Source organism: Protopterus annectens, chromosome 10.part0, assembly GCF_019279795.1.
Source record: "Protopterus annectens isolate FY-2018-M chromosome 10.part0, PAN1.0, whole genome shotgun sequence".
In the NCBI taxonomy this organism is placed as follows: domain Eukaryota; kingdom Metazoa; phylum Chordata; order Ceratodontiformes; family Protopteridae; genus Protopterus; species Protopterus annectens.
In genome coordinates, this window is record NC_056744.1 from 738,018,742 (window position 1) to 738,041,734 (window position 22,993).

Here is a 22,993-nt window from a genome sequence, read left to right on the forward strand (position 1 = left end):
TTAATGTTAAGGAGATTATAACAGGTTATTTATTGCATTTCTTTTCACCATTACCCTCGTATTTATTGTATGCAGCCATTGCCATAATAATAAAATCTGAATTTACTTTTGTGTACAATGATTAATGAAACACACCTTAGATCTTTTGTAGCAGACATATATGACAAAAAGCTCATTATAAATGAAGGTGTATCTTTTTCATTCTAGCTCCATCAGAGTACTTTTTTCAGTAGGTTTTGGGTTCCTTTCAGCTGATATCAGGAACCTTCAGACCATGAAAAGCTCAAATATTTTTGCCTGTTCATTTTTCTAGGAAAGGGAAATCATCAGGCTATGGATACTGTTACAGTGTGACTTGAAGCTTGTTTAGATCTTGTTCTGTATTTCCCATTCAGCAAAGGACATAGTATGCCATCAATTCAAGAAATGCATACATGCATCATTGCACACACACCTGACTATACACATCTGTCTGTATTCCTACTTTCATAAGACATGATTCCTGCAGACCCCTTTACATCCACCAAGAGGAGGCGTTGTCTGCACAAAATCCCGGATGTTTTAACAAAGACTAGGAAACTGGTGTCTGACTGTGCTCAGTTCTTCTGTCTACCACCCTCAGGCCAGCCTTCTGAGTGCCATAGTGCTAGCTGACCCTTGGTCACTACCGTCACAAATAGGAACTCTGTTTGCATCATTCATCTGGCTGGATTATCCAGTTTTGTGATAGTAACAGGTACCTCTCCTGTCCATTTCTTTGTTCAAAGTTGCATTTATATAGCAAGGTATAGCTCCAATCTTTGAATAATAGAAATCTTCAGTATTACTACAGATTCTCTCTGAATGTCCAGAGTGCAGTTACTATTTAAGATATAGCTAACACTTACATTCTAACCATTGGGCAGAAACCATCTATGCTAGTCCTCTTTTTTTTTTTTTTTTTTTGTAAAATTCAGCTTATAAATATCTCTGAAACAGAAGTATCATTCTTCTGTAAGTGTGGAGACAGTGTTGTTCTAATGACTTGATAAACCTTTCCAACAAGGGTTTGTGTAAATACACCTAAACAATGTTAAGGAGAGTCATTCCATGGGAATTTGCTTTCATTTGCATACTTTCGTTTTTTTATTTTTTTAACTGGGAAAGTCCAAATTGGAACTAAGCCAATTTTCAGCGTAGGCCTGGGGAGAAACACTCCAGACACATGTCTTTGTAATGTGGGAGGAAACCGGAGCACCCAGAGAAACCCCACACGAATGCAGGGAGGACATGCAGATTCCACACAAAAGGCAACCCAGCCATGAATCGAACCGGATAACCTCTTGCTATGAGGCGACAACGTTACCACTGCAAGTCCAAATAATACATCTAGTTCATAGCCACAGCCTGCTGCATTAGTCTACTTAGCTCTACAGCCAAAGAGTGTTTTAGCATCTAGAGAGTGTGCTGAGAATCATATTTACTTATTCATTCCTGTATTTGTGAACAGAATGTTGAACATTCCAATGATTTCTGCAACAATCACAGGAGGAAGATGGAAGCTTCCTGAAGAGCTGATGGAGTGAATGGAATCAGATGTAATATCATCCATGCTAATAACAGCCACTAAATTAAAGAGGTCTTAGCCTCTCTAGCCACACCCATTATGATTTATGTTATTCTGAGAGCTTTATTTCTTACAGCATCTCGGAAATCTTCCAAGTTTATCATAAAATGAATTACAGTCTCTAAAAATATGTACATAAATGAGACACACAGTCAATAAAATGGGAACGTGCATCTTTCCCATGAAGGATACAGTAAGTGTAATAATTACAAATGACAGTGAATGAACAAAATAAATAATTGTTTTGGAGACTTGACTGCTGGTAGAACGGTGACCCTTCTGGTATACATAAATATCTGTATGTCTGGATCACAGCGGCACTGGAAGGAGCGCCAGTACAATGGTGCTGAGGGTAAATTCCATTCTGTGATGCTAGCAATGGATGTTCAAGTATCACAGTGGGTACCAGTTCACTAGTGGAGGAGATAAGTGACTCTAACCAGTGATGAATGTGTGGGTTTTTTTTCCTTCTAGGATATGACCTCTTTTGGAGGCTGGGGGCACCAGTGCTGACAGATCATCTAGAATGGAGCCTGTGCACAAGATCTAAGATGTGAGTTTTTAATAGGAAATAAAAGACAAACGCAAGGTGATGTACTACTGTGTCTTATGCTTTACAGATTGTGCAACGAAGCCCAGCACACACGATTTTATCCGCCCACTACTCTGAATGCAAATTACACTGATTAGTTCAAAAATAGAATTTATGTTACTCTCTCTTTTCAGTGATCAAAAATGCAATATTTTTGGGTAGATATACATAATACATATTAAGTACATCTAATATTATACATGTTTTTTCAGTTTATACAACAGACCATAGATATTTATATGCATACATTGTTATATTGAATTTGCTTTAATGACAACACAAATGTATGTTTTAATCTTCTAGCAATACTGAACACAATTAACTGAAAATCAGTGGTTGCCTATTGAATGGTCAGAGATAGTAATTGTGATCCTTGGAACTGCAAAAAGGGGAAATGGGAGTATTTACTATTTTGGCAATCTCAGAATCTTAGAGCATCACCCCTTCCCTGAGACAGAGACCTCAGACTTATATTAAGGAGCAAAGGTGTAGGAGGCACAGGAGTGGTGCCCCTATGCAAAACACTTGAAAAACATAGAATTCACTTTTAGAATTTGCTGTTATCCTGGCCAAATTACAGCTTATTTTTCAAAGTGTCAGGCCTTGTATAATTTGGGCGCTGCACTTTTAACACTGGGAGTTGGAGGCAAGTCGACAACATTATCAATTCATGTACGCTATTTTATTGTGCTGGCAATCTCAGGGGTGATTAATATCTCAGATATTTAGGGGATGGTGAACAAATACATTCTCAGCATTTATAGCCACAAGTTGACATAGACACTCATATTTTGAAAACCCAGACTCTGGTGACCGTTCTGTACCATGTTTCCTTGATAACGTTCTCAATTCTCTTTTTGACACCTCAGTGGTCTCTTCTCTGGATACCTCTAAATTAATTGATGTGTCATGGTCAATGTCTTTTTACCCTCTACTGTTACTTCGAGACACTTTACTTGCCTGAGCAGATGTCTCCTGTTTCTTCTCAGAACTTTGGCATCTCACAATGAATAATCTTGGCTGCTCATACTTTTGCTAAATAGCTCTTTCAGATTCCTTATCATGACAGCTCCACTGAATTTTCACCTTATCTCCTTCCTTCAAATCAGAAAGGTTCCTGGTGTGGTAATCATAACAGAACATTTTACTGATTCTGTTTCAGTCTCTCTTAAATCTGGTTTTGACTCTCAGGATTCAGCACTGATATAGACATAGGTGTCAGAACATTACCTTGCAATGGCATCTTTCAATTGCCCAGTAAGACAATTTGATAGTCACTATTACTATTGCATGACTTCTTCATCGGGTGTTTCAAGCTTTAAACTGTTCTTATAACCTGAACATTTGATTTCTCATAATCAGGACTCAAAGTCATATGCTGGAGTTTGCATTTTGTTTTGGAAACATTAATGAATTTTGTCTCTGCATACTTGGAACCTTTGTTCAAAATAACAAATTCAGGAATACCATACCATGAAAATGGCTTTCAGTGCACTGCAGTGATACATTGGACGAGAGTCTCATTTTGCTTGTCTACAATGCAAAACTTTGAACAGTAATCAATGTATAACAGATAATTATTTTATTTATCTATAGTCTTCCTAGCACTTACATTGGCATTATTGGTTCTCTGGGATTACTATTATATAGTGCATAGAGTGCCATGATTATTCTTCAAAATCAGGAAAAAAGATAAATATGTTGACCGTGTCAGTTGTGCGAGACCCGATAATAACAGTGCGTAAGCATGTGTGACAAAAGCTTGTTAAGTGCACATAAGCACTGTTTGCTCCAACAAACAATACCACAGCCACCTCTGTATTGCCCTTAATACTTTGAATTATCTCATACTGCCTCACCACTTAGATTCCATAAGATTATCTCCACATACAACATTATTCACAAAGCCAAAGACTGACCTGCTTTTACTCCTATTCTCTGGTCCTGTCACTCAGACTACTTTGATCTAATGAACAACATCTTCTCAGGATATATAAACCCCACAAAACCTCTGAGCTAAGTCTCTACTCATACTCTGTTACTAAAAATGGAATTCTATCCCTCACAAACTAGATCTACCTCTAAGCTCTCCAACTTCAAACTAGTATTAAAAGACTACCTAAACAAAATTTTAATCTGTTCCTGCACAACCCCAGGATGAACTAACCCTGCTCTCCTTCCACCACCAGCATACTTTGACTATGTTCAGAGAGAAGGACCTATTATAATCTATTTCTTAGACAAAGGTCAAATATATATTTGCTAAGGCCATCACCTCTGTTCTAAAAAGTGTACTCTCTGTGCTTCATGTCATCTCTATGAACTGCAGCTTGTGAATACTTTTATCGATTGACAATGTTCTTTTTCAACTTGTTATAGCTATCCAGATATTTGCACTATGTACATTTAGGCTCACACTGTATGAAGTGAAGCTGAATTTTTACTTACTTAGTATGTCATTCTTGTGTATTAAGTTTTGTAATAACTTTATTTAACTGTAACCTTATTATGATAATTTGAAGCTTTTCTCCCTGGACCTCCACTGAGAATGAGATATCATGACAGCTGGACCTTCCCGGTAAACAAATGTCGAATAAAAATGAAATAAAAAGATTAGGTCTCACCCTAGGGACTACAGTAGACAGCGCCTTCCAGTAAAGAACAACAAAAGAATGTAAAATAGCTTTTAAAAGCTGTTAGATACTTTCTTCTGCCTCATTTATAAACAGAAATTGTAGCAGAATTAACAGTCTGACTGCTTTTGAAGTGATTAATTCTACAGAGGGGAACTTTGTTAATGCCTGCTATCTCTTTGACAGTGGCAAGAGCTTTACCAGCTTTCAAAGACTTCGAAAGCCTGTAAAACACTATACGCCCCATACAGAATGGTTTATCTGCTTTGAACAAGCCAATTATGCAGCTTACCACCTCTTTAAATAAACACTAAGGTAGAATTAATTCTTAAATAGCTGCAAAAAGTAGTTGTGAATATTCCTTTATTGAGGCATCATGTGAGTTATGCAAATTGCTTGTGAAAAAAAGAGCTTCAGCACACTAGCTGTTAAACACAATGACACACCAGTCTTTATTTACTCACTCAGGCCAATAAGTCAGCCTCCACTAGCTATTGGATCTTTCACCCTTATTTGAACTCATGGGTTTTTTGCGCTGGTTAAATCTTTGTGTATACTAATTTAGCATTCATAATTCTGAATTTACTGTAGTAGGTCTCTGAAAGTCTTTAAGCATCATTTCTGTCATGGATAATCATGATATCACCTGTTAATCTCCAACTCATTTCACAGGTGATCATTTTTTCTGCTCCTGAAGCTATGAATAACTCAGCATATATACATTTGTTGTTCTGGCTTATAACTTACTTTCAGGGCGTAGTTCTGTGGATCTAACAACATTATTTAGAAACCTTGGTGGTGCCTTGTGCAATGACTTCTTGAAAATACTTTGTAAGGGTTTATGTCCACTCTCACCTTTTGTCCATGAATGTATGGGTGAAGTTTCTCAAAGCCATACACAACTGCAAGCAGTTTCTTTTCACTCTAAGTGTATCTTTTTGGGAAGTGCATAAATTATCTCAAACCATAAGTAGTTGGCTTATCTTCTTGCATGAATCACTGAACAAGATAAGCACCATTTTGACTGGCATCATCTTCTTATATAAATAGCTTATTCACATCAAAATACTCAAGTGTAGGTACTTTTCCTGAATTAACTGATCATTTCAGATCTTTTTTCTTGTCCCTTATTCAAGTGCCATAGCACATTTATTTCAGACAGATTCAGAATAATGTTGAAAGATATTGTAACATGGTAAATATCTTACAAATGATTGCTTAGGTCAGAAATTGAAATAGAATACCAGACTAATTCAGAGGCTCAGGCTTAATAAAACTTCTACTCTTTTGTTATTGACTATGAGAACTGCTATTACAATGGTGTGAAATCACTAAACTGTGAGCACCATTTTCAATGCCAAGTTTGTACCAGTTCAGCATTTTTGATGGGCGCATGATCTGTACCCTCAGGCATCAGGGACTGCAACCTGTGCAGTTTTATTTTAGACCCATCCATAGCACTACCACAGCCTTATTAACTTTCACAGATAGTATTAACAAAGCCAGAGGTGAAGGCAAACATGATTACTCTGAATACTTTGATTTCTCTAAAGCTTTTGATCTAGTCTTGCACCAAAAACTGTTCTATCAACTGTCTTCCATCAGCTATCATAACCCACACTTCTATGGTTTAACATCTACTTAACCAAATAGATACCAGTCTATTAAATGGCTCCCCACTTGTTCTCTCTTCCTTCCTTCATGTCATTGTTGGGGTGCCACAGGGTTCCATGCTTGGTTCACTACTCTTTAATATATTCACTAACAATTTGCACAAATCCTCTCAGCAAGCTTCCCTCATACAATACACTGATGATTCTACCCTAATATACAACTTAATACATTGTCAAAGACTTACTAAACTAGCCTTTAACTGTGGCTACAGCACAATTGCCTGCTACTAAAGCCCCCAAAAACTAAATTACTTCTATATTAGCCCAAATCCCATTTGCATGCAAAAAACAGCTTTAAAATCTCTTCCTTAAATAATACAATGATTGAAATTATCCCACATACAAAACTATTTGGTATGACAATCAATGTGAATTTTAAATTCCATTTACATATCCACTAGAGCATCAAAAAAACTCATCAAAAACTAGGCAGTCTACATAGAGTAAATAAATCCCTTACAGACCCTACCAAGGTAACTCTGACTACCACTTACCTCATACCCAATATGGAACCCCTATCATAGGTTCATAGGTTCATAGGTGTGTACTAGGCTAATGGCCTTGAAGCCTTTACAAGCCTAGCCCATAGAAGTGCCCTGGCATCGTGCCACCTGATATTAGTTCCCAGTGCCTCTATCAAGTAGAGCCACTGGAGTGATTCTCGGGATGAACTTTCTATTTCCCATCCAGTCATCAAGATTTCTCTTGAAGAGGGCCACTGAGGTGCTCTGCTTGACATGTATGTGAAGTCTATTCCAGAGCACGGGCAGTCTCTGTGTTATGAAACTGTCCCACCAGCTTGTTCTGTTGATTGTGGTAATGAGGTTGAGATCTCTGGAGCATGTGGTGCAGAGGGATTGGGATTTCTTTAGATGTAGCATTTCTAACAGAGCTGGGTCAGACATGGCTTTGTAAGTCAAGCAGAGATTGCCTCCTAGTAGACAATATGAGACAGAGAATAGCTGGAGTTTTTTGAGTCTGTCCATGTAGGACATGTGTTTAAGGCCTAGGATCCTCTTTGTGAGGTACTTTTGTGGCCTTTCCAGCTGTTGCATGTGTCTAGTGAGGTACATGCCAAATGGGGCATTATACTTGATGATTGGTTTAATGAGGGAAGAGTAGAGAGAGAGAGAGATGATGACCTCTTTCTTCCTGGATGTAAAACCCTTGGTAATGAGATGTCCCACATAGAAGGACTTTCTGACCACAGTAGAAATGTGGTGGTCGAAGGATATGTTGCTGTCAACCTGTGTACCCAGATCTCTTATAACGCCTTCAGTGTTCAGTGGGCTCCCATCAATGTGGTAATTAGTGGGAAATTAGTTTTTTTCCCAAAGGGGATGATGATGCATTTTTTGGCATTAAGCTTAAGGGCATGGTTTCGACACTAGTCATTGGTCTCAGTGATCCCTTTCTGTAGGATGTCTACATCACTTGGGGAGTTAATAATGGCTCCCAGCTTGCAGTCATCTGTGAACTTGGTTAGCTAGAGTCCCTCAGTGTTGGCCTGGACTTCTGAGAAGTAGATGCCAAACAGGAGAGGACCCAGCACCGATCCCTGTGGGACTCCACTTCTGACTGGTTGGCAGTCTGACTTGGAGTCCGCTACTTTCACACTGTGGGTTCTATCTGTGATCCAATTTGTAACCCACCTAGGGACATAGGGGGTTGATGCTTAGTTTGGCAAGTTTATCAATAATTCCTGAGTGGGGAATGGTATCAAAGGCCTTGGCCAGATCAAGGTAGGCTATATGAACTGCCTTGCCTCATCCACAGCTCTGGTGACTGACTCATAGAAGTCAACCAGGTTGAGCAGGCATGATCTACCTTTCACAAAACCAAACTGAATAGGATCTAGAGTTTGGCGATTCCCTATATCCTTGTTAATTAGGTTCATGATGATGCTCTCCATAACCTAACATATCAGACTCGTCAGGCTAATGGGCAATAATTCCCAGGCTCTGTAGTCGCTCCCCCTTTATGGAGAGGGATGACTGTTGCAGTACACCATTCGGTAGGGACAAAGCCTGAGGTGAGGCTGTGATTGAACAGAGCACACAGATGTGGTGCCAAATCACTTTGTAGTTCATGTAGAACACATGCAGGGATATTGTTGGGTCCCATGGAAGCTGTATTCTTGGCCTTGGGCAATGCAGATTTAACCTGCGCTGCAGTAATGCTGAGTGCCTAGCATTCCTCTGGTATTGTGATTGGTCCTTTAGGGGGAGAAAGAGGGGTAACGTTAGCACTGAATCTGTCAGCCAGTATGTTGGCAATATCTGTTGGCTCAGTAAAGGAGGTACCATTGTGCAGTAACTCAGAGCAAACCTGGGTATTGCCACGGAGATTCTTGATATAACTATAGAAGGCTTTGTAGTTATTTTTAGTGTCTGCCACACTTTTGCCTTCATAGATGGCTTTAGAGGTTTTGATGAGGGATCTCAACTTTTTGTTGAGGCTAATAAGGGAGTTTTTCTAGTCTTGGGACTTTACCTTTTTCTGCAACAGTTTCTTCCTTCTATTGTAGAGTTTATTAAAGGCAGGGGACCAACAAATTGGCTTCCTTTTTCTGGAGGAGAGCGTCTTGGTTCTTTTTGGGTATGGCTAGTTCCATGCATTTATGTACTTGTTTGTACAGTGCATTGGTGTATGATTTGGCAGTCATGCATCTATTTTCCATTGATATGGGTGCCGTGAAGTTAGCCACCTCTGTTTTTAGGAGCCCAAAGTCAGCTTTGGAGAAGTTTTTCATGGTAGTTACCTTTGGGAGGGGTATGGGTGAGATGTGGATTTCCATCATGATTAGTTTGTGGTCGGATTTAATCAGGGAGGAATTGACTATTGATGTAGAGCAACAGTTTCCCATGTTAGTAATAACAAAGTCAAGAATATTGCTTCCTCTAGTGGGGGGTAGAATGAGCTGGTCCAAGGCATTGGACTTGATGAATTCCAGGAAGTGTTGGGCCAGTGTATTGGTGCATGAGTAGTTTTCCCTGTTGATGGAGTGGTAGTTGAACTCACCTAGTATGAGAGTGTTGGGTTGGACCCTAATAGTTTCCAGGGTCCTTAGTAATGTGGAGTGAGAGTCTTAGGACATGGTTGGGGACCTATAGCAGGCTACAACCTGAATCACCGTCTTACCCAATGTTACGTGTACCTGAATTATCTCAGATTATCTCAGATGCATTATGCTGGGCTACTAGTCTGGAGGTGTGCATATCCTTTATGACTATGGAGACACAACTGCCTTTGGAGCTTCGGTCCATGTTCTGGGGCCAAAAGGTGTGGAATGAGTTATAGCATGGTAGTGCAGGGGTTCTTTCTGCTGCTTTAAACCAGGTCTCCATTACAGCACAAATCTCAATGTTCTCCATTTTGATGAGTGCTTTGAGCAAGTGCATCTTGAGATTTACACTTCTAGCATTGAGCAGCATGACCCTCGGATTGCATTTATTTTAAAGCTGTTATGGTGTTAATTTGGTCTTTGGAACATTGCTTAAAAAAGGCGCTATAGGGGTGGCAAGAGCCTTAGCCTATATCCAGAAACCAAGGGGTGACAGACGCAGGCCATCTCTGGCAAAGCATCGAGGTCTGTCAGTCATGTCATCTGAAGAAGACAGATACTGGATCCCCTGGATCATGACCAATTCACAAGCCTTACTTAGTTTTAAACTTGAATGGTGCTATAACAAAGTTGCCAGATTTGCTTGCAACAAACCTTACTGGACCCACCACTGTTTAGCACTAAAAACACTTAACTGGCTCAAGCTTCCTTAACACGTATCTTACACTCAGCTCACCTTAACCCATGAAAACATCCATACCCCACCTGTCTGCCCAGCAATTAGACCCCTATTCCAATACTATCTTCCAAATTGTCCCCTTCACTCATATAATAAACAACTGCTTACCATCTACAAACCTGAAAGGGCTTCTGGGATCAGTCTTTATTCCAGTAGTGTAGCTAGAATTTGGAATAAAATTCTTTATCAGTCAGGTCTATCACACCTTTTCATCTTTTCAAACCATTACTAAAAGACTTCCTCTCTGCCTCCTAGCTTTGTCTCTGCTCCTTAGCTGGTAGCTCTCTACCACTCTTCATCACCTTTCTTATACCTCCCTTTAAAGCACTAAATGCCTTAACCTGCTTATCCCCTTATAATACCTCACTTTATTGTTCTTCTTAAACTACTATACATACTTCTAATCAGCTGAACCAAATTACTACTCAATCACTACTTTTCTGTTAATGCTCAGACCTGCCTATCTGCTCTAATACCTCACTTTATTGTACTTTTTAAATTACTCCTATATATCTTGTACCTCACTCTTCTATCTCTAAAATGTCAGCAGAAGACTTGTTAAATTTAATGTTTGTGAATATCAATACGTTTACTCTACTGACTATTATACTATGTATTCACTGAAACTGCATTATGAAATGTGTTACTGCAAATATTGATTACATTAAATATGATACCTTGGAGCTTTTCTCGCCGGGCCTCATCTGAAAAAGGGTACCTGTACCCAGTTGGACTTTCCCAGGGAAACAAATGTCAATAAATAAATAAATACATTTGTAGCTTGGGTAGGTTGAAGGGGCTAGCTACACTGTGTGTAAGCTGTTAGGAGGCACAATCTGTACTGTAGAAGATGTGCTGATTCATTCCTGCAAGCACTCTTTGCAACCATTTAAGTAGCTTGAATCTTAGCAATGACTGATACCAATGCCATTTTTTCATTCAGTAGTGTGAGTTATGCTGTAGGTTGTGAGTAGCAATTGATCCTTGCACCTGCAAGACTACAAACAGTAGCATTAATCATTTAAGGAACCACGTTAAATAATTTTCAAAGACTGCTTACAGTGTATGGGTGCGTGCGTGTGTGTGTATGCATGTTGCTTTTTAACTCTGGACATTTTAACTCTGGACATTTTTGCTTTCTTCTTCAACTTGTGACAATATTTTTGAGCATGGGATTATATATTTATATATACTAACTCTGAGGTCACCACGTTGGAGAAAGGAGAAGTCCCTGGGACACAGCAATCTCAATCATTTTGGAGAAAAGCCAACAACTGCACTCTAATGATATAGAAACTTATTAGTGCATTTTGAAAACAAGATTGGTTTCCTTGTACAAGGGTTATGAAAATTTCTAAATTAGCTCAACAGTAGATATAAAGACTGGAATGACCCATTCAAGTACAGGAGATGGAATAGGAAATAAACATTTAAAAAGGGAAAATGTATAGAAAATTACGAATTCATGGAGAAATGTTATAAACATTTGTAGAGGCTCCTGCTAGGCATATTAGTGCAAGTGAGGAAGGATATGCAAGAAGTAGGATTAATATACCATACAGTATGGTGGAGTCATATAGACTCACATCTGTAGTATACAGAGATTGCAAGATATGTTTGGATAAGAAGAGCAAAAAAGAATGATATGGCACATCACCTGGTTGGTTTATGCTGTGCTAAGCAGCTGACGTTATTAGATGAAGAGTGTTGGATAAGACTTGGATAAAGTCCCCATAGCTCAATACTTAGTAACAGAAGTGATATGCGAGGCATTTAGAACTTATAAAGACTAGAGACAGAAATTCCCGCTGCATTCTATTTGCCTGTACAATTTCTGGAATGAATATCACATGGGATAAGAAGAAATATGGTTATGTTTTGTGTAAATCTACAGAATGCAGAGTATAACGTCAGATTTTGCAATGATTACATGTCGATGCTGACTAGGCCAGATGATTCTTTCCAGAAAGTTAGGCAGATGATTAAGGATTTTGGGAATGTAGCAGAAAAAAAATATAATCCTGGAAAGTCAGAAGCACTTATGTTTAAGTATGAGCCCTGTGTTATGGTAAAGATCAAACTAAAGTTAAGGTGGTATTCAAAGGATATAACATACACCTAGTCCAACAAATGCCCAGTTGCAGAGTTTACTTTATTGTTGGAGCAGATGGATAAATTTATTACAGCATCCAACTGACAAAGCAGAATTTTGGTTCAAGTCAATATACTGGAAGGAAGTCACCCAGCTACAACCTTGTACACTGAAGCAGTTAAGCAGAACATCCATACTGTTAACACAAATAATAATGCACTTTTGCCTTTACCTAACTTGGATGTATGGCTGCAAAGACCTCAATTCAATTGGAATTCTTCAACTAGGAGGGTGAGTGAGTCCATCTCTAAATAGTTGGGTTATTTTGAAACTAAGCTGTCAAAATGTCATAGTCTGCTGTTCGACAATCTTAGAGAATGCTGCTGAAGAGACAGAATAACTACGGGGCTTAGGTTTTAGAAATTTCCAGCTGGCTTTAAACCCCACTCTATTTTACATTCTGAATTTTTAGAACTGTTGATCAAACTGGATGAGAACTCTTATAATTACTCGTTAAGGATAATGAAAAAAAGTTGAAAAAGATGGACACTGATATCAAAATGTTAGACAGCAGTATCAAAAAAGATCTGCTTTTTAATTTTCATAAGAAAACTTATAATGACATTTAATAAGGTATAAAAGAAGTGAATGCAAATAAAAGAAAAGTAAGAAAAGAAATTGAATAGAGACCTCAACAATTATAAAGATAAAAAGTATATCCAATACCCAGTTTTAAGGTTAATAATAGGGCACATCATAATGACAGACATACAAAACTTTTAGCAGACATTAATTTAAATGATGGCCCAGCTGACCCAACGGAACCCCATCGAGCAGTAGAAATTGAAGAACCTGTGTTTTTTAGAAACAGAGACTATTCATACATTGGAAAGGATCTGACAACAAACCAAGAACTTTTACCCCAACATTCAATGTTTATTGAAAGAGGACAAGAGGAATGTGTCATGGTTGGGAGAACAAATAGAATTACTTAATGGAAATGGCTCCTTGGACTTAATACAAAACTACAATGGTTTAGTATACAACTATGGCAATATTGTTTTGAATAAAGAACACACTACCGTTTAAAAAAAAAGACTTTACTTTTAGCCTTTCTTTTAAAAGAGACATTTTCAACCTTTTAATTGAGTTAAAGTTGTATTGTTGGAAATTGAATTTCCATATGCTTTTTTAACCTAGATATGTAAACTAATCAAACATTGCCACTGAATTTCAAGAAAATGAGTATTAAAAATCTTCCATTATATTCTATGATAGGCACTTTCGAGTGTTTTTTGAGGATGACATTTGATTAATGGCCAGTAAAAATGTCTGTATTATAATCTAAGTAGTATGGAAAAAAAAATGTTGATACTATCAAATAAAGGAATTAGACTTACGACACCTGATAAGAGCAGTAGAATGGCAATTATGAACTCAATGTAATATATCTGCAAAATGCATTGTTTATTATACAATGTCATAGCATATGCGAATGTTTCCAGAAGTGAAGCCTTCCTAGCTTATAACAAGGTTGACTGTTTCCTGTTTGACATTTTGATGCAAGGGGTTATATCTAAAGATTATTATGACTTTTTTACTTCTTAAGACACCTTATATACCAGCCTTCTTCAGTATTCTTAAGATTCATAAAGATACCATTAAACCACCTTTGCAACCTGTAGTGGTAGCAGCCATTTCCAAAACTGAAACATTCACCATTTTTATTGATAGAAATTTAAAAGATATAACAAAAGAAAAATCACATATTTTGAAAGATTATTTGTATAGATAATTTTCATAAGATAAAATATGACAGGTTTGGCTTGTCACGATTAATGTAGAAAATTTCTTTACAGTTATACAACATGACACAGGACTGAACTGGTTCAATGAAGTACTTAATGGTTGGAAACAGTTGTCAAGCAGGGAAGTTATTAATTTGACAGATACCATGGAAATAGTACAGAAATACAATTATTTCTTTTTTGAAGGGGAATATTTCAACCAGATCAGAGGGGTAGCTACAGACATGGCATGCACTCCAGTATTTGCAAACTTAGTTTTATTAATATGGGAAGAAAAACATATGCTATCATCGGTTTAGTATCAGATTTGTGACCTACAGATAAGCTTTCTGTATTATTCTGAAAAATAATTGATCTAAAAATAGATCGAACAAGTCTTAATGTCGCCATTAGCAATGCCGAACAGATCATGTAATTCACTCAATTTAATTCGGCATATGGCATGAGATAAACCAGATATTTACATTGCAACTTTGATGTAATGACATGGGTAATAAATCTGTCAGACGTATGGCAGGAAACATGGATATACCTGATGTTGATATTAATAACAGGGATTTAGTATTACAGCTATACCCACGGAATCATCTGTTCAGTAAGTAACCTCTGTGTAAAAAAAAAAAACATGAGTAAATGTTAAAAAATACTGAATTTAAAACTGGAGACATTAATTATATTTGCAGGAAATAAACGTCTGTCAGTTATGGCAGCAAACACTACAGAAACTGGTCCTGAATAATTGGGTTACACTATGATAGTATAATGTCACAGAATGGGAAAAAAATCCTTTGTATTGATGTTTACCAATACTATTTGGAAAAAAGTGTTGATATAAAAAAATATTGGTGCTGCATACTGAAGAATTGTGGGAAGTGTAAGGGCCACTGTGTCATTGAAATGGATGGTGATAAGGATGTATTAAGAAAAAGTACAGTACACTAGCATGCACCTGATGTTGTAAAATGTGAGACATCTAAAGTAAAGGAAAAGATTAAGCACAGAGCACAGGAAATTCTGGAAGATCCATGCAAAACTGTATCTGAAGTGCTTGCCCATACCTCTACAGATATTGTAACAACACTACCCAATACAGAAGCCTTGAAACAAGCTTACGTAGGTTAAGAGGGAAGAGCAGTGATAATCCTATCAAAGAACTGGATTCTTTACAGGACCTGACTGTCGATATGCTACCATTGAAGCATGGCAGATTTATAGTAGAACATACCATAATACGTACCAGTAATGCAGAGATTTGGGTGTTGACTCAGGAAGGAAATTTAATGGTGTTGTATTCCTCTGACTACATTTTCGTAGATGGGACATTTCCCATTAGTACTAAGGAATGCAAACAAGTCTATAATGTACACTGTTGCTTTAATGTTGGTGGCCATAGTAAGATAATTCCAGCTGTATATGCTATTTTATCTTCTAAAACTTAAGAATACTACGATCATTTCTGGAGAACACTAGTGTCACTATGTGAACAGTTTGAACTTGTGTTCAAACCAGATATGGTACTTAGTGATTTTGAAAAGGCTGCTATTAATAGTAAGAAGTACCTTCCACACAGTGTACCAAAAGGCTGTTGGTTTCATCTTTGCCAGATTGTGTGGAGTCAGATTCAACGTTCTGGTCTGGCATCCTTGTTTGGCAATGACACTAGGTTTTCCTTGCTGTGCAAGCAGATTCTAGCATTAGTATTTGCTGCCCCTAAAAATTTTTTAGCAACATTTAAAAGTGTAGAAGCTGCTATGCCTGAGAATGCTAAGGAGTTATGTGATTTTTTTTCAAAAACAGTAATTACATATTAGGTAAACCTAAGAGGTATGGGATAAGAGGCAGTACCTCTGAAAGGCTACCGCTATTATTTGATTTGATATTCTGGAATCACTGGGATGCATATGACAAAGGATATCCTCCTACTCAGAATACAGTGGAAGGATGGCATTGTCGCCTTTGTAGTTTACTGGGTAAAAAACAACTGTTTGTTGCAGATGTTTTACATGCAATTATAATTGAGCACAATCATATTGAGGACGTTAAAAACAGACTCATGTGTTGTATACCCCATCTCCAAAGAGACGGAGACTACTTGACAAGGAAGCTATGTTTACTAAATTGCTGGCTTGTCATGATGACTTCACTCCTGAGGGTTTGGTTCAGCTGGTAGCACATCATTGCTATTTCTAGTACGTAATGAAGGAATTTTATGTACTAGCAGCAGATTTATTTAATTTTTATATCCATACCGCTACCTTGAAAACAGCTTTGGAGTTCACTGTTTGCCAGACAGGGATAGATATCAAATACAAAATAACACAGTGATTCATGTGCATTTTGGGTGCAGAATTTCACAAATATACCCTACAATGTGTCTGTTACAATTCTATCTCTCCATATGTCAATTCAAATACGTTCGCACAATTGCAATCTTTCATGGGATGGTTTATTGACACATATCACACTTGTGGATGTCAAATCTGTTTAAGGAATACCGAATTCGCACAATACTTCCTCAGTTCGATATCTTGACTGGTGTTAATGACACTTTTCGCTATATACATTCATTTAAACCGCATTTCATGCAAGTAGATGTCGCAGTTTTGATAGTAAACCGCTATCATCTAACTATAACAAAATATATTATTATGGAAAATTTTTCGATGATTTTTTTTATTTTATGGAAAGATAATATTAGTGTACTTAGTGAGTCCATAAAGTGCACTTAATGAGTTCATAAATTACATTTTTCAAACAACATCTTTAAAATTTACATTTGTTGTAGATTATAATAAAATTAATTTTCCTATATGTTAATATAGTTAAAAATAACTATGATAACAGGTAATAACAATGGTTGGTATGGTTGCATGCCTGGAGTGTGTGTTAAAGGTTGCTATAGTCAATTAATACATTTCATTAGATGTCCTCTGCAGTCACTGCTATTGGGGTCTATCCCCATGCCTGCCATGCAAGGCATGATAGTTGTTTAATGTCTGTACTATACACATAGATGTCTCTCAAGTGTCACATTGTCACAGAATGTAATTACTGTTGTGTAATCCCTCTATCACAGATGTATCATCGACATGATTATGTAAATAGCAAAGTAACACTACATCAGCCCACAGTATACCTTGGTAGTTATATAGGTACACCTGATGTGCAAGTGCTCTGTGTAGTTGTGTACCTGCAATCGTTACTGCTTGGCCCATACTGTCCCATGCGGATAGCTTGAGAGGTATGTACATGCTACAGCAGCTATAGGGCACTTTTACACATAAACAAAGGACAAACCTGTAGAGTAGATAGCAGTACCATTGTCAACTATATAGCCCATAAAGGTATTAATGGACTATATTTCTCTCTCTCTCTCTCTCCATCCATTATCTTCAAATATTTATTATTGTTATTCATTAGTCATGGTTTACTATTAACATATGTTGTTCCATATACTTTATTTTGGGGCATGTGTTTTAATATTGTTATGCATTACAGTGGTTACATACCTCCAAATTCTCATACCTGCATACCTCCCAACACTCATACCCGTGAGAGATGCACTTATATCACCAAACTGGAAGCAGTGCATGCTCCAACCAAGACTGGACTAGCTGGTCAAGAGGAGAACGTCAACATCTGTAACTCACTACATAGAACACACAGCCCACCAAAACACGAACCATCACAACCCACACATAGAAACACAAACCATACACCCATGTTCACAGAGGCTCAAAATAAAAATTTGCCCAAACAACAGAGAGCCCCGAGACAGAAATGCACTCGACCACCACAACACAATACCAACCCCAGAACACATAGCTCACCACCACAGTGTGCCCCTCAACCCAAACCCTTAAGGCAGAACATTTTGTCCAATGTACTAATCATAGGAGACTCACTTGTGAGGCACACTGATGTCCCACTCACTAGGTTGAACAAGGAGAAGGTGACAGTCAGTTGTCTATCAGATGCCAGGATCCACCACATAACAGATGCACTCAGGTCACTCTACAACAAGTACAAATATGACTCAGTCATTGTCCATGTGGATGTGAATGACCTGAGACATATCTCCCTGGACTACATGAAAAGGGGTCCACTATGTAATTTCGAAATTTCATAATCTTGAGCATCACAATCCCAATGTCCAGATGTTTGAGATTTTGAAATCTTGAAACAAAAAATAAATAAATAAAATTACAAATCATGATTCTGCAGTGGGGCAAGCCCCCCTGCACCCCCCACAACTTAAATATACTAACTCCAAGATCGCACTACAGTGACGAGAACATTTAAGTTACCATTCCGCACTGTTGACCGATCTCAGTTGTATAGCTTTGGGATTTCAAAACTCCAAACATCTAAACGTTGGGATTCTGATGTTCGAGGTTTTGAAATTTTGAAATTACAAAGTGGAACCCATGAAAAGAGATATGATGGAACTCTCGGATTATGTGGCCCAGGCAGGTATGACCCTAGCCCTGTGGAGTATTCTACTGTCACCCAGAATGATACCACAGTACAAGCAGAAAATGATTGACTTTAACAATTGGCTAAGTTTCTGGTGTCATTCTAAAGGAATCCAATATCTGTCTGCCTAGGATGACATGATCTACAGACCTCAATGCTTTACCAGAGATGGCCTGCATCTGTCACCCCTGGGATTTCCGGGTACTGGGTAAGGCTCTTGCCAAGACCAACAATCCACCATAACAGCTACAAACAAATGCAATCTGAGGGTCATGCTGCTCAATGCTAGAAGTCTAAATCTCAAAATACACTCGCTCAAAGCTCTCCTCAAAATGGAGAATGTTGACATTTGTGCTGTAACGGAGACCTGATTTAAAGAGGCAAAAAGCACCCCTGCTCTCCAAGGCTGCAACTCATTCCATACCTTTCCACCGCAGAATATAGCTGGAAGCTCCAAAGGCAGTGGTGTCTCCATATTCTTAAAGGATACGCACAACTCTAGATTGGTAGCCCAGCATAATGCATCCAAGATGCTTCAGGTACCACTAACACTGGGTAAGACAGCGATACAAGTCATAGCCTGCTGTAGAACTCCAAACATGTCCCTATACTCTCACTCCAACTTCCTAAGCATCCTGGAATCTATCAAGGTCCAACCCAATACTCTCATATTGGGTGACTTCAACTACCCCTCCATCAACTGGGAAAACTATTCAAGTACCAATGTACAGGCCCAACGCTTTCTGGAATTTATCATTTCCAATGCCCTGGACCAGCTCATTCTGACCCCCACTAGAGGAAGCAACTTTCTCAATCTGGTTATCACCAACATGGGAGACCATTGCTCCACACCTATAGTCAATTGGCCCCTGATTAAATCTGACCACAAACTGATCACCATGCAAATCTCCATCTCACCTACAACCCTTGCTAAGGTGACCACCCTGAAAAACTTCTCTAAAGCCAACTTTGGGCTCCTAAAAACTGAGGTGGCTAACTTCTCGGCACCCATAATGGAAAATAGCTGTATGACTGCCGAATCATACACCAATGCATTGTACAAGCTTGTACATAAATGCATGGACCTTGCCATACCAAATAGAATTAAGATGCTCTCCTCTAAAAAAGGAAGCCAATCTGGTGGTTCCCAGCCATCCATAACCTCTACAACTGAAGGAAGAAACTGTTGCAGAAAAAAATGATGTGACAGGACTAGACCACCTCCCTTATCTGTCTCAACAAAAAGCTGAGATCCATTATCAAATCCTCTAAAGCCAGCTATAAAGGCAGAATTGCGGCTGACACCAAAAACAGCCACAAAGCCTTCTATAGCTATATCAAAAACCTCAAAGGCAATACCCAGATTTGCTCTTAGTTATTGCACAATGGCACCTACTATACTGAGTCAATAGAAATAGCCAACATACTGGCCAACAGATTCAGTGCCAACTTTACCCCCTCCAGGGCCCTATCACAATACCAGAGGAAAGCCTGGTACCCACCATTTCTGCAGCACAGGAAAAGCTGCATTGTCCAAAGCCAAGAACACAGCGTCCATGGGACCTGATAATATCCCTGGCTGCATCCTAAATGAGCTACAAAACGAACTGGCACTACATCTGTGTGCCCTGTTCAATCACAGCCTTACCTCAGGCTATGTCCCCAATGAATGGCACACTGCTACAGTCATCCCACTCCATAAAGGGGGAGCAACTACAGACCCTGGGAACTATTGCCCCATTAGCCTGACAAGTCTGGTATGCAATGCTATGGAGCACATCATCATGGACCTGCTTAACAAAGATAGAGGCAATCTCCAAACTCTTGACCCCACACAGTTTGTCAAGGGAAGATCCTGCCTGCTGAACCTGGTTGACTTCTTCGAGGCAGTCATCAAGGCTGTGGATGAGGGTAAGGCAGTGCATACAGCATACCATGACCTGGCCAAGGCCTTTGATACCATTCCCCACTCAGGTATCATTGATAAACTCAACAAACTAGGCATCAAGCCTTACATCACTAGGTGGGTTGCAAATTGGCTTACAGACAGGTCCCACAGAGTGAAAGTTGTGGATTCCAAGTCAGACTGTTAACCAGTCACAAGTGGAGTCCCACAAGGCTCAGTCCTAGGCCCTCTCTTATTTGGCATCTACTTCTCAGACGTCCATACCTACACAGGACTCTGGCTGACCAAGTTCGCTGATGACTGCAAGCTAGGAGTCATTATCAACTCCCAAGTGATGCAGACATCCTACAAAAGGGCCTCTCTGAGACCAGTGACTGGTGTCGGAACCATGGTCTGAAGCTTAATGCCAAAAAATGCGTTATCATCCCCTTTGGAAAAAACTCAGTTCCCACGAATTACCATGTTGATGGGATCCCACTGAACACTGAAGGGGCCATAAAAGATCTGGGCACCTAGGTCGACAGTCACCTTACCTTCAACCACCACATTGCCACTGTGGTCAGAAAGTCCTTCTATGTGGCACATCTTATAACCAAAGGTTTTGCATCCAGGAAGAAAGAGGTCATCATCCCTCTCTACTCATCCCTCATTAGACCAGTCATCGAATATAATGCACCTTTTGGCATGTACCTGACCAGACATCTACAACAGCTGGAGAGGCCACAAAAGTACCTCACAAAAAGGATCCTAGGCTTTAAACACATATCCTACATGGACAGACTCAAGAAACTTCAGCTGTTCTCAGTCTCTTATCACCTACTTAGAGGTGATCTCTGCTTGACTTACAAAGCCATGTCTGACCCAGCCCTACTTGAAATGCTACACCTAAAGAAATCCCAATCCCCCTGCACCACACATTCCAGAGATCACAACCTCATTACCACAATTAACAGAACATGCTGGAGGGACAGGTTCATCTCCCAAAGACTGCCCATACTGTAGAATAAGCTTCCCATTCATGTCAAGCAGAGCACCTTGCTGGCCCTCTACAAGAGAAAGCCCTACTACATGAACCTATGAACCTATGAACATATCTTGTCGAATTACCTATTCTGTTGGCCTTATGCCATACCTGTTACTAATATACTGACTGTTAATATACTGACTGTTCTGTTATTTATTGTTGTGTTTCACATAATATGCATTGAAATGTAATGGGGTTATTTCCAATGTTCTGGCATGCTGTTATTACTAACAATGGCGTTGTTCATAACTAACCTAAATGTATAGCTTCACCTCCATAACCACAGTACATTAGGTTAGGCCGGTTCCTACTGATCCACCTACCCTACCTCAACCAGCCATAGCACCAGATCCCAGCACATCTGGGACCCAAGCCAGTGGTGTTCCCTCCGCTGGCCCTGCACCACCTTCGGGTGGAACCACCTCAGGGAATGCCCCCCCCCGGGATTAGTGGTGGAGGGGCGGTAGTCACCCAGGATCGACTACCAGCTTTGGTGCACAGGATTGTTCATAGAAATTACGAATACTGCCTGTGCTGGATTGAGGACAGACTGGAGAACCTGGTGGGGCCAGCTGGCCCTAGCACCCAGCCTCCAGCACAGCCACCTTCGGGGCAGTAAAGGACCAGTGCCAACTTCCCTTGGGTGGGGACCTCAGTCATGCTGCTGCCATCTGGAGGCATATGCACTTCAGATTCCACAACACCCTCCCAATCCAAGGTGTTTACACCCCTCATGTGTCACACACTGTCCCTCTCTGCTGTCTTGTCTGTCTGCAATTGTATCCTCTCCTACCTAACTTACCTCCCCACATGCACCTATATGCCTTCCCTAATATTTCTCTCCCTCCTTAAAAAAAAAAATGAATGGGCACCTGACTCACAAAAAAAATTCACTCTATACATCGCTCTCTATTTCACACATGTCCACTGGACACAGCTAATTTAGTCCAATTGGCTTGATAACACATTTATTTTGTCTTCACCCCTCGCTCTGGGATTTGAGAGTCCAAATTCATCCACAAAATCTGTCAAACTGCACAGCTGTTGCTGTACAAGAAATGGAAAGCTATGGTTCTTCCCCACACCTGTCCTGTACATTCCTGCCTTTCACTATGTTTTTTCTTCCTGCTTGCCCCCATTTCACCACTGTCTTATCACCCCCTTTTTCTTTTCTTTTTAATTTTTAGCACGGGTTTGCATGGAGCTAAGCGAACTGCTGAGATGCAGTGAGATGCCCCACACTGGGCAAATCTGCTTAAATGAGCTTTAATGTGCCTTAATGATTCTATGTGTTTCTCACAGTGTTATGCATATGTACAAAATAATCACCCCTGCCACATTTTGAACCCAGGCCCCTTTCAGCTGCATCCTAATGCATTA